At 42.2% G+C, this 14089-nt stretch overlaps 1 non-coding gene across 1 annotated transcript; it reads left to right on the plus strand.

The window, feature by feature from the left end:
- The first annotated feature begins 13421 nt into the window (after positions 1–13421).
- Positions 13422–13493, plus strand: TRNAG-UCC (transfer RNA glycine (anticodon UCC)). Its single transcript has one exon. It is a non-coding gene; the product is annotated as a tRNA-Gly (tRNA).
- Positions 13494–14089: the final 596 nt, after the last annotated feature.

A 14089-nucleotide genomic window follows, 5' to 3' on the forward strand; every position in this document is an offset into this window, starting at 1 on the left:
TTTGCATGTTTGCTGAGGTGAAGACTAAGAATTCAATCCAAAGAACACAAGGGACTTGATACAGGGAAGCAACTGCCTCCAGAAGAGACTTCAAGGAATAAGAACAAAGGAAGGTACAGAGGGACTTCCCTGGTGGTCCAGTGGCTAAGACTTCACGCTCCCAATGCAGGGGGCCTGGGTTCAATCCCTGGTCGGAGAACTACATCCCACATGCCACAACTAAGAGTTTGAAAGCTGCAACTAATAAGATCCTGCATGCCGCAACAAAGATAGATCCCACATGCTATAAATACATAATTCTTAAATGTATTCATAAGTAAATTTTTTTTAAAAGGAAGGTACAGAGAATAGTGGGGAGAAATGAACACTCCACTGAACCACAACCAAAATATTATTTTAGTTCAAGCTAACAAAAGTGTAAAAGTTTCTTCATGAGAAAGTACAAGAAATTAATATCAGAATGAATCCCATTGTATATAACTTTTAATCCATTGTGTGCCTTTCTATTTAAGTTACTAAGGTTGTAGTTTTCATTCCAGAATATAGGTTTCAGTCATTCTCTATTTATCCTTTTCTCATCTTAATAAAGTCCCAATAGCCCAAATGTTGGCTAGACATTGGATAATTAATACCCAAAGCTGGATAGATTCAAAAAATTGAGAAAATTATATGTCTTTAACAGCAAAATAAGAATCCCTTCTTAGGGAGAGAGAACAGTCTTACTGGTGGTTGTTGTTGTTCAGTTGCTCCATTGTGTCTGACTCTTTGTGACCCCATGGATTGCAGCATGCCAGGTTTCTCTGTCCTTCACCAACTCCTGGAGTTTGCTCAAACTCTGCCATCCAACCATCTTATCCTCTGTCATCCCCTTCTCCTCCTGCCTTCAATCTTTCCCAGCATCAGGGTCTTTTCCAATGAGTCAGCTCTTCGCATCGGTGGCCAAAGTACTGGAGCTTCATCTTCAGTATCAGTCCTTCCAATGAATATTCAGGACTGATTTTTTTAGGATTGACTAGTTTGATCTCCTTCCTGTCCAAGGGACACTCAAGAGTCTTCTCCAACACCACAGTTCAAAAATCAATTCTTCGGTGCTCAGACTTTATTGTCCAACTCCCACATCCATACATGACTACTGGAAAAACCATAACTTTGACTATACGGGCCTTTGTAAGCAAAGTAATGTCTCTGTTTTTTAATATGTTGTCTAAGTTTGCCATTGCTTTTCTTCCAAGAAGCAAGTGTCTTTTAATTTCATGGCTACAGTCATCATCCACAGTGATTTTGGAGTCCAAGAAGATAAAGTCTGTCACTGTTTCCATTGTTTCCCCATCTATTTGCCATAAAGTGATGGGACGAGATGCCATGATCTTCGTCTTTTAAATGTTGAATTTCAAGCCATTTTTTTCACTTTCCTCTTTCACCTTCATCAAGAGGCTATTTAATTCCTCTTCACTTAATTCCTCTTATTGGTAAAGGTGACTAAATAAGCACATGGGTAAGAAAGTGAGTCTCCACTTCTTTCTCAGGCGTTAGGGTACTAAGGCTTTGGAAGAAGCGGAGGCTACTTAAAAAAAGAAAAAGAGAAGATTCTAGGGGTAAATCTTAGAGGGAGAGGATGGGGGGCAGAGACAGGAAGAGGAGAGGAGATAAAAAGTCAGTAAATGGTAGAAAGCTATGCACTATATGGCAGGAGCACTCGCCATAATTTCCCCTAAAATCTCTGCTTTATTGGCTGTTGTGGAAACTGAAGAAGTTGAATTCACATCAGGTGTGACATGGTGTGGGAAAGAGACGGCACATAGACAAACCAGAACCCCAAGAGGCGGGGAATGCCAGGAAAACATACACTTCCTGGAAAGAAACAGAAAATAAGAGGAGGACTTTGGGTTTCTACATGCCCTGAGGTGCAAGATGGTAGGTGTTTCTAAGACAGTTTCATATGCTATCTAGCCCTCTTGTGGTAGGCAGGTCCCAGGCTGGTCTATGAGTTACCACACAAGTGTGTGTGTGCATGCTAAATCGTTTCAGTCATGTCTGACTTTTGTGACTCTATGGACTGTGGCCTGCCAGGCTCCTCTGTCCATGGAAATCTCCAAGCAAGAATGCTGGGGTGGGTCATCATGCACTCCTCCAGGGGATGTTCCCAACCCAGGAATCGAATCCATGGCTCTTGCATCTGCTGCACTGGCAGGCGTGTTCTTTACCACTAGTGCCACCTGGGAAGCCCCTACACACACATACCTAGACTAGATGAACTCTTATTCAGCCATTACAATCAAATGGCTTGGGAGATAGATGAATTCCTAGGAACAGGCATGAAAAAGGAGTAGAATGCTAAAATAAACTGATTAGTGTTAAAGAAAATGAAAAATCACCAAAGGCTTCCATCTTCCCCAAATTTCATGTCCAGACGATTTTATAAGTAGATACTTTCAAGAAACTATCTGAGACAGGGAAACAGAGAAAGCTGTCCAGATAACATGAGACTGGCATAATCTTCTCTTTTCTTTGGCTGTGATGGGTCTTTGTTGCTGTGCATGAGCTTTGTCTAGCTGCGGTGAGTGAGGGCTACTCTCTAGTTGTGGTATGCCAGCTTCTTATTGCAGTGGCTTCTCTTGTTGCAGAGCATGGGCTCTAGGCATGCAGGCTTCAGTAGCTGCTGCATGTGGGTTCCGTAGTTGTGGCACATGGGCTTAGTTACCTCACGGTATGTGGGATCTTCCCGGACCAGGGAGTGAATCTGTGTCTCCTGCAATGAGAGGTGGATTCTTAACCACTGGACCACTAGGAAAGCTCAAGATGGGTATAATCTTGATTCTAAAACCAGAGAAGATCAATATAAGGAAATTATAGGCCTATTTTATTTATGAATGTGGATGTCAAAATCCTACATAGTATTGAAACATTCTTGCATCCCAGGGATAAATTTCACTTGGTCATAGCATATGATCCTTTTAATGTACTGTTGAATTCAGTTTGCTAATATTCTATGGAGGATTTTTACACCAATACTTATCAGGGATATTGGTCTGTACTTTTCTTTTCTGGTAGTTTTTTTGGTTTGGGTCTCAGGGTGATGCTAGCTTCACAAAATGTGTTTGGAGGTATTGTCTCTTCTTTTTTTTATTTTAAGAATTGAAGAAGGATCAATAATTCTTTGAATGTTTGGTAGTGTTCACTCCTGCAGTCTGGGCTTTTCTTTGTTGTGAAGTTTTTAATTGAATTTCTGAATCAATCTTCCTATTGGTCTGTTAAGGCTTTCTACTTCTTGATTCAGAAAATGTGGTATATATCTAAATAATGGACTATTATTCAGCCTTTATAAAGGAGGAAATTCTGCTATTTGCAATGATGTGTATAAACCTGAAGGACATTATGCTAAAGGAAGTAAGGCAGATGCAGAAAGGCAAATGTTACATTATCTCACTTGTGGAATCTAAAACAGTCAAACTCAGGCTTCCCTGATGGTCCAGTGGTTAAGAATCTGCCTGCCAATGCAAGGGACACAGGTTCAATCCCTGGTCTGGGAAGATCCCACATGCCATGGGACACCTAAGCCTGTGCACCACAACTCCTGAAGCCCGTGTGCTTACAGCCCACACACTACAACAAAGGGTCGCCCCCGTTCACCGCAAAGCCTGCACGCAGCAACGAAGATCCAGCACAGTCAAAAATAAATAAATGAATAAGAAGAGAAACATTTAAAAAGGAAAAGTCAAACTCATAGGAGCAGAGTAGAATGGTGACTGGCAAGGGCTATGGGGAGGGAGAAATAAGGAGATGTTGGTCAAGAAGTACGAAGCTTCAGTTATGCGAAGTGAGTAAGTTCTGGAAATCTAATGCACAACATTTACTATGAATAACGGTACTATGTTGCACACTTGAAATTTGCTAACAGAGTGTATCTTAAATGTCCTCACCACGTTAAAAAAAGTCAGGAGAAGAAGATGGTAAATTTGTGAGGTGATTCACATATTAATTAGTTTGATTGCAGTGATTATTTTATGATGTGAATGTTTATCAAATTATCAAGTTGTGTACCTTAAGTATACAAATTTCTAATTGTCAATTACACACAATAAAGCTGGAAAAAAGGAAAGAAAATTCTACATGGAAAATTAGCCAACAAAATCCAACAGTGTATTCAGAAAATAGTATTTCTTAAGTAGGGTATATTTCAAGAATGCAAGGATGGCTCAACATAAGAAAATCTATCCTTGTAATTTATCACATTGGTAGTCTAAAAGGAATAAATCATATGATTATCACAATTCATGTAGAGAAAGCATTTAATGTAATTCAGCCAAGAATGTTACACACAGTAGGGCAAAATTAACAGAGAAGTGCTACTTCTAGAATTATATCATCATCGCTTCTCAGCCTTTTCGCTAAGATCAAGTGTAGAATTATATCATGAGGCACTTTTCATTCAACAAACACTTACTGAGTGACTACTAGGTATCAAGCACCATCTACACATACTTCTTACGTGGTACCCTCTAGTTTTCATTATGCAGTGGATTCAATGATGATCTCACTTTATAGTTGCATACTATAAACTATGGGATTCCCAGGTGGCTTAGTGGTAAAGAATCTGTTTGCCAATGCAGGAGACACAGGAGATGTGGGTTCAATCCCTAGGTTGAGAAGATCCCCTGGAAGAGGGAATGGCAACCCACTACAGTATTCTTACCTGAAAAATTTCATGGATAGAGGACCCTGGCAGGCTACAGTCCATGGGATCACAGAGAGTCAGACATGACTGAGTATAAGCCAGCTGTAAAGTATAGTTCCCCACAGTGAGCCATGTGGCCCTGAAACTATTATCTTCCCCTCTGAAAAACAGGACCCTCAATTCTGCCCTGGGTCATAGGCACAAAGAGTCTGTTGAAATATGTTAGAGGCCTCTGGAGGGCATCATTCCCATTCAGTTTGCCAAGACACATAGATCAGCAGAAACCAGGCCTGGAAGTCAGCAAAGAGGAAGATTGACAGACTTTGGCCACCACCGGTGTCCTCTCCCATGAGAATCTGGTTCCAGGCGGAACCCCAGTTTTATTATTTATAGCTCTCCTTTTTCCCAGCTGGAGAGGGAGCTCTGTTTATGTACTTAGCTGATGGATGACTCAGCCAGAGACTGAAAAGCTGACGGAGCCCTAGTGAACTGTCAGGAAGAACTGAAACTGGTGACCTCAGCTGCTCTAGAAGCCAGTAAAGCCCCTGCATCCAGACACTGGAGAGAGACCACAGCGAACTCTGGGTCCCACTCTTAGAGATGTCTATGCCTGGGAAGTTCATTCTTTTCAGAGGAAATCCATACATCCTCCTCATTCTCACTGCAAGATCACTACCATTTTTCTGGCTTTCAGGCTGCTGCTGCTGCTGCTGCTGCTGCTAAGTCACTTCAGTCGTGTCTGACTCCATGTGACCCCATAGATGGCAGCCCACCAGGCTCCTCTGTCCCTGGGATTCTCCAGGCAAGAACACTGGAGTGGGTTGCCATTTCCTTCTCCAATGCATGAAAGTGAAAAGTGAAAGTGAAGTTGCAGAGTCGTGTCTGACTCTTCGCAACCCCATGGACTGCAGCCTACCAGGCTCCTCCATCCATGGGATTTTCCAGGCAAGAGTACTAGAGTGGGGTGCCATCGCCTTCTCTGGCTACATCTATCCATTGCAGAAACCTGGGTTCAAGTCCCAACTCTGACAGTTACAGTAGTATGACCTCCGGCAAGTTACTGTTCTTTCTAAGCTTCAGTTTGTTGCTGTTGTTGTTGTTCAGTCGCTAAGTCATGTCTGACCCTGCAACCCCACGGACAGGGACTACAGAACTCCTGCCAGGCTCTCATCCTCCACTATCACCTGGAGTTTTCTCAGATTCATGTCCTTTGAGTTAATGATACTATCTAATCATCTTATCCTCTGCCACCCCCTTCTTTTGCCTTCAATCTTTACCATCATCAGGGTCTTTTCTAATGAGTCAGCTCTTCACACCAGGTGGCCAAAATAGTGGAGCTTCAACTTCAGCAACAGTCCTTCCAATGGATATTCAGGGTTGATTTCCTTTAGGATCGACTGGTTTGATCTCCTTGCTGTCCAAGGGACTCTCAAGAGTCTTCTCCAGAAGCACAATTTGAGAGCATCATTTCTTCCACACTCAGCCTTCTTTATGGTCCAGCTCTCACATCTGTACATGACTACTGGAAAAACCTTTGACTATACGGATCTGTATCAGCGAAGCAATAGATGACTCTGCTTTTTAATACTCTGTATAGGTTTGTCATAGCTTTCTTTCCAAGGAGCAAGCATCTTTTAATTTCATGGCTACAGTCACCATCTGCAGTTTACAGTTTACTCATCCATAAAATGGCATCAGTAAAAGTAGCTACCTAATAGGGTTATTGTGAGGCATAAATATGGTGGTGCATGCAAATAGCTTAGCACAGTACCTCGAACACCATGTGTCCATTACATGTTAATTACATGTTAGCAGTTATTGTTATTACTATTACTATTGCTGTTGTCATTACTATTGTTGTCCCATCTAAGGATAAAGGGGGAGGACAGCTTGTGGCAATAGCTTTCACAGAATCATTTAATCCCTTAAAGTCCTTGATAAAGACTTTGTCATGTAGCCCGATCTCTCAGCTGATGTCTGATCCCACTAGGTTGTCTATAACACCATTCTCATCCATCAGGTGGCCCATTCTATCTTTTGGACTGTTGGAAAGTTCTACGTTGTTGCCAAGGACATGTGGAGTTTCTTCCTGTGCTGAATGGTTTCCACTTACTCATACAGACCCACCCTCTACCTCCTCTACCCTGCTTTCTGCCCCAGGAGGCTGAGTAGTGTGGACCACATCAACGATAGTTAATCCCTGCCCTCTAGCTCATAGTTGGGTTCAGCGAAATGAAGGCACTTGGAGAAGAATAGGACACAGGAGGAAAGAGGCTGAGGTATTAATATCCCTGCTCCCTCCCTGCCAAGATACGGCGTGTTGGTTGCATTTCTCCACTACAGGCCACAACTCTTGCCAGGCACCCCTGTCCCACATCTACAGCTCCTTTCTCTGGATTTTGGTAACTGGGTCCTTTTTTTTCTCATTTCTATTCACTGTCTTGAATCTTCTCCATGATGCCTTTCTGGACTCCCTCTCCTCTTCCAATGCCATCCTTCAAACTGACAGCATCAAATGAATCTTGTTATTAATGCTCAAAAATTAAGAGGTTTCACATTTTAAAAATTGAGATTTCTAGTCTCGTTAAAAATGTGGTCACTTTGGTCATCATGGGCCAGCACTGCCCTGTGGCAAGAACAGGGTATAAGGGGAAAGGTCTGCACCCACCACCTGGGTCCCTTACCCCTCAACCTGTTTGGCCTCAGTTTCTTCTTGAGCTCTGTTCCAGCCACACTGTCCTCTTGGCTTTTGTTCAGACACACCTAGGACCTTCCCACCAAAGGACAGAGGTCCTGTCTTCACTCTGCTCTTGGAGCCCTCCTTCCATGGTCTATGCTGTCGACCCAAAAGAGCAGCGTGTGCCCCCCTCATAATGGGTTGAATTGTGTCGCCCTAGAATAAGGTACGTTGAAGCCCTAACCGTTAGTATCTGCGATGTGACCTTACCTGGAACTGGGATCTTTACTGATGTAACCAGGTTACATAAGGTAATCAGGTTAACATAAGGTCATTAGGGTGCCCCCAATCCAGGACTGCTGTCCTTATAAAAAGAGAGAGGACTTCTGTGGTGGTCTGGTGGTGACGAATCTGCCTGCCAATACAGGGGACATGGGTTCGATCCTTGGTCCACGAAGATTCCACATGCCTAGGGGCAACTAAGTCTATACCACAACTACTGAGACCATGCTCTAGAGACCCTTGCTCCACAACAAGAGAAGCCACTGCAGTGAGAAGACCATGCACCGCAACTAGAGAGTAGCCCCTACTCACCACAACTAGAGAAAGCCCATGCACGCAGCAATGAAGACCCAGTGCAGCCAAAAAGTAAATTAATTAAAAATTTTTTTAGAAAAGAGGGAAATTTGGACAGTCACACATGGAGCAAGCCATGTGAAGACAGAAGCAGAGACTGAAGAGATGTTTCTACAAGCCAAGTAAGGCCAAGATTTGCCGGCTATCCCCAGGAGCTAGCAGAGGCAAGGAAGGAGTCTTCCTTAGAAGAATTGATAGCATGCAGGGCCCTGTGGGGCTCCTGGGCATAAGGCCTCTCTGTGTTCCCCATTTCTTTGATTACAGGAAGCAGCCTTCATTCAACCTCTATAGCCTTCCCTGAGTCCCAGTGGGCAGTTTTAAGCAGTTGTTAATTAGGGAAGGGAGGGGATGAGAGATCAGTGAGAAATAGTCAAAGGCAGCCTCAGGGCAAGGCCTTGTACCCCCATCAAAGGATGCACACGACAATATCTTTGCAGATACTGGAACCCCCTCCAGGTGGAGAAGTTAACTATGGTATGCTGCCCACAAGCACAGAGATCTCAGACCAGTTGGACCTGAAGTTTGATGATGCTGACTCCTACTTACCTCACCACTGATTCATCAGAAGAATGTCCATGAGCCAATCACACCCTCTTTGAACAATTACTACAGAACTTCTATATTTTCCAAGTTGAGACTCGTGGTTTTGAGAGCATTAGCCCACTGTGGCCCCCATTGCCTGGCAAAGTAATAAAGCTATCCTTTCCTATTTTATCCAAAACTCTGGCTCTGAGATTCAATTTGGTGTACAGAGAAGCTGAGCATTCAGCACAGAATGGCAGTTTCTGAAGTGGGTAGCCACCTTAGTCCAACCATCCGTGGTAAGTAAGTGGAATGAACTAGTACAAACACAACTGTCTTCAGAAAGCGCATGGCAGGTATTTTCAAAGAAGAAAGTCACCTAAAACATGGAGGAAGAGAGAGGAAATGGTGATGGTGTGCCCCAAAATACCGTTGACTAAATCCCTGGACAACAGTCAACAGGCATTTATTAAGCACCTGCTCTGCGAATGCATCAGAGTTTAAACTCAGTGCCAATGGCTCAACTATTCTGCTTAACCCACATAAAGACTATGAGCTGATAAGGCACATCCCTCACAGGAATTAAGAGCCCTGATTATGTTCAAAACAAGTTCAAATGTCTCTGGCCAAGGGAAAGTGAAAGTCACTCAGTCGTGTCCGGCTCTTTGTGACCCCATGGAATATACAGTCCATGGAATTCTCCAGGCCAGAATACTGGAGTGGGTAGCCTTTCCCTTCTCCAGGGGATCTTCCCAAACCAGGGATCGAACCCAGGTCTCCCATATTGCAGGCAATTTTTTACCAGCTGAGCCACAAGGGAAGCCCAAGAATACTGGAGTGGATAGCCTATCCCTTCTCCAGAGGATCTTCCCAACCCAGGGAAGCTAGCACTCAAAATAGCATTAGCAGACCTGAAACAACATTTTATCACAGAAGTACAGTTATACCACTTTCTTCTTGTTACACCACTTTCTTCTCAAATGTTCTACTGCAAATTTCTGCAAGATCTGGAAGGCATCATAACAATTATGCTAATAATGGCATCTAGTCCCATCACTTCTTGGCAAATAGATGGGGGAAAAAATGGAAATAGTGTCAGACTTCATATTCTTGGCCTCCAAAATCATTGTGGACAGTGACTACAGACATGAAATTAAAAGATGCTTGCTCCCTGGAAGAAAAGCTGTAACAAACCTAGTGAGCATATTAAAAAGCAGAGACATCATTTTGCTGACAAAGGTCTGTATAGTCAAAGCTATGATTTTTCTAGTAGTCATGTATGGATGTGAGAGTTGGACCATAAAGAAAGCTGAGTGCCAAAGAATTGATGCCTTCAAATTTTGGTGCTGGAGAAGACTCTTGAGAGTCCCTTGGAATGCAAGGAGATCAAACCAGTCAATCCTAAAGGAAATCAGTCCTGAATATTCATTGGAAGGACTGATGTTGAAGCTGAAGATCCAATACTTTGGCCACCTGATGTGAAGAGCAGACTCACTGGAAAAACCCTGATGCAGGGAAAGATTGAGGGCAGGAGAAGGGGGCGACACAGGATGAGATGGTATCACCGACTCAATGGACATGAGTTTGAGTAAACTCCAGGAGACAGTGAAGGACAGGGGAGCCTGATGTGCTGAAGGGGGTCACAAAGAGTCTGATATGACTTAGCCACTGAACAACAATAATAATACCTAATATTTACAAAGGGAATAGTTTTACATTTCTGGTGCATGCTAGACACTTTTACAATTGTTTTATCATTTAAAGCGAGGCTATGATTATGATTATTATAGTGCCTCTTTATAGATAAACCTGATACACACAGAAATTTGATTACTCACCCAGGCTGGTACATAGTAGAACCAAATTTCTCTGAGTCTAGGGCTTTAGACCCTAGACTTTTCTATCTTAAGGTTTAATTTAAAATTTTTTGTGTATCTTTTAAAATATATATATTAGTGCCATAGAACATGCTACATAATAAACAAATCAATAAATATTAGGCACACACTGAAGTTTGGGTTCAACCTCAGGATTTAAACAGAATCTTTTTGTTTATTTCTAAGGTTTTATTTGTTTGTTTATTCTTGGTTGCCTGGGATCTTCGTTGCTGTGCACACTCTCTTTCTCTAGTTGCAGTGCACAGGCTTCTCATGGTGATGGCTTCTCTTGTTGTAGAGCACAGGCTCTAGGGCATGCAGGTGCAGTAGTTGTAGTACATGGGCTTAGTTGCCCTGAAGCACATGGAATCTTCCAGGACCAGAGACTGAACCGGTATCCCCTGCATTGGTAGGCAGATTCTTAACTACTGGACCACCAGGGAAGTCCTCAACCAGAATCTTAATTGACTATAACCCCCTATTTTTTATGCTGTCTTCTTAGAAATGGACCACCCATTCATGACAGGTCATGCAAGAAAAGAGCATGAATGTCATGTAGACATAAAACAAGTGAGAGCTGGTTCACTCTGATGAAGACAAAGCCATTTTCATTTGAATATCATTGCGCAGATCCGCACAAGTCTTTCGTGTCCTTCCTACATCTGACACTGAAAAGCTATGGGCAAGTGGAAACAAAAACCAAATGCATCTTCAGAAACAAATATTCAATAACAAGGGTGCAAATATTTATCCAAGAAGTATCAGAAAACATCGGGCAAATTATCATTCTCTGATTTTATGTTTAATTAGAAAGTGAATTATGGAAACACTTGGTTTATTATACAGAAACAAACACTGCAAATGAACACTATTTGTCTGGTTTGTTAATTGGAAATCAGCCAGTCTTTCCACCAAGCAATTATAAACAGACTCTAATCGCTTGGCTGGAAGTGAGACGCAAGCTTGCTGAGTCGAACACTGCTGCTGTTATTAGCTTAGTGACATTAATAGTGTTTAGTAAGAGCCATGAGGATTAGCATCCACCAGCCGGGCTAATCTGACAAAGGCAATTGAAACCCCAAAGAAACAGGACATAATTATAACTTATGAGGGATAAAGCCTTAAAACGTGTTTCTGAACACTAACTACTGCAGTGTCTCTCTCTCTTACAATGTGGGCAGGAATGAAGGCAGTGCTCTTGCTCCAAAAGGCATTAGGGAATGTGGGCTGAAAAGATCTGAAAGTATATACATTCTTTGACCCAGAAGTCCACATCCAGGAACTTGTTTTATCGAATTATAACTTCAAAAAAACCTTTCAAAAATTTGGCTACAAGAATGTTCATCATCACATTGCTTAAAACCGTGAGAAATTGGTTTAGAGCATCTACCCTGAATATTCATTGGAAGGACTGATGCTGAAGCTGAAGCTCCAATACTTTGGCCACCTGATGCAGAGAGCCGACTCACTGGAAAAGACCCTGATGCTGGGAAAGATTGAAGGCAGGAGGAGAATGGGGTGGTAGAGGATGAAATGGTTGGATGGCATCACCGACTCAATGGATATGAACCTGAACAAACTCAGAGAGATAGAAAGACAGGGGAGCCTGGTGTGCTGCAGTTCATGGGGTTGCAAAGAGTCAGACACAACTTGGTGAATGAACAACAACAAACAAGAGAGCACACGATAGAGTACTATGTAGCTATGAAAAAAGATGCTACAGAACTGGATACCCTGATGCATAAAGAAGAGACTTTTTTCCAAAGAACATACGCAAATGGCAAAAAAAAAAAAAAAAAAAAAAAAAAACCACTTTAAAAATGCTCAACATCACTAATCATTAGAGAAGTGCAAATCAAAACTGCAGTGAGATACCACTCCACACCCATTAGGATGGCTACTATAAAAACAAAACAAAACAGAAAACAACAGATGTTGATGAGGATGTGGAGTGGAAAAATTGGAATTCTCACGCAACATTGGTGGGAATATAATATGGTACAGCCACTGTGGAAAACAGTATGGTGACTTCTCAAAAAAATTAACTTAGAAGTATTATATGATTCTTTCGTGGCTCAGTGGTAAAGAGTCTGCCTGCAATGCAGGAGATGTGGGTTCCATCTTTGCGTTGGGAAGATCCTCTGAAGGAGGAAATGGCAACTCACTCCAATATTCTTGCCAGGAAAAATCTCAGGGACAGAGGAGACTGGCAAGCTACACTCTGTGGGGCCAAAAAGAGTCAGACACAACCGAACACAACAACAACTATATGATTCAGCAATTACACTTCTGGGTATATACACAAAAGAATTGAAAGCAGGGACTTGAGCAGATATTCGTACACCAATGTTAATAGCAAAAGCCAAAGGTTCACTCACAATAGACAAAGGTGGAAACAACCCAAAGGTCCACTGATGGATAAATGGATAAGCCAAACATGAAAACACATGAAGTGGAATATTGTTCAGCCTCGAAAAGGAAGGACATGCTGACACTTGCTACAACATGGATGAATCTAGAGAACACTCTGCTAAGTGAAATAAGCCAAACACAAAAAAGATAAATACCTTATAAGTCCCATGTTCATTTTCCTGTACAGCAGAGATCTTCTTATCAAACCAGCACAGGATTCCAGTCATCTCAGCAGTGACATTTTTCTAGGTACATAAGTGAACAGACATTTTTCTTTCTATACTAAGTTCTTAAGATTTTCATAATTATGAATCAGTTTCTGAGTCTGATAACCTCTGAATGACTTGAAAAAAATACACAAAGCCAACTCACTAGACCCTGGACCATCAGGACCATATGAAGGCATAGCTACCTTCCGAGACTCATTCTCTGAGGGGGCACCCCTGGAATTCAACGAAAGGTGTGATATGAAAAAGGCAAACAGAAAAAAAAAAAGAAAGAAAAAGGCAAACAGGTCTCAGCACAAGTACCACGGCACCTTGCTTATCCATAAATAATGTTGAGATGAAATGTTGCAAGTAAATCCAACTAAGTAATTTAAAATGTATATAGAGAGGGGACTTCCCTGGTGGTCCAGTGGTTAGGACTCTGTGCTTCCAATGCAGGGGCATGGGTTCGACCCCTGGTCAGGGAAGTTCCACATGCCATGAGGTCAAAAAATAAATAAATAAAACCTTTATCAACTTTAAAAAAGTGGTTTGAAACATTATAATGGAACTTAGAAATGCCTTGGATCTCCTTATCTCAGGCATGGTCATCATAAAACCATTAAGGGTGAGGAATACAAGAGAGAGAGAAATAGAAGGCAAGCACACCTTTCTTCTCTCCCCAAAGCCTTTCCAGTAACCTCTCCCCTCAACTACCCAAGCCATCTGCCAGTTCTGAGATGTCACAAGATCACCCTTGACTTAAACTCTCAGCTATCTCATACGAATTACAGCAAGCGCATTTTATCCTCTGATACCACCACTCCCATCAGGCTCTGTAACTTAAGACTCCAGGAGGACTCCTATAGCCTTTCCAGCTTCTCTTGATGCCCCACCCCTCTCAAATTGTAAACATTTTTGAAGCAGCAATGCCTTAGCACAAAGTGTTGAGCATGTTTTAAATTCTATAAAACAATACACTGTATCTCTACAGAACTGTCAGGGTGAAGACGAAAAGGAGTATTGCAACAGTTACAAACATATCATATGCCATATGCAGCATTTATTCAGACAAATAGAGATC

This window comes from Giraffa tippelskirchi, chromosome 13 (assembly GCF_054371585.1).
Source record: "Giraffa tippelskirchi isolate mGirTip1 chromosome 13, T2T-mGirTip1v1.2.pri, whole genome shotgun sequence".
NCBI classification, from domain to species: Eukaryota; Metazoa; Chordata; class Mammalia; order Artiodactyla; family Giraffidae; genus Giraffa; species Giraffa tippelskirchi.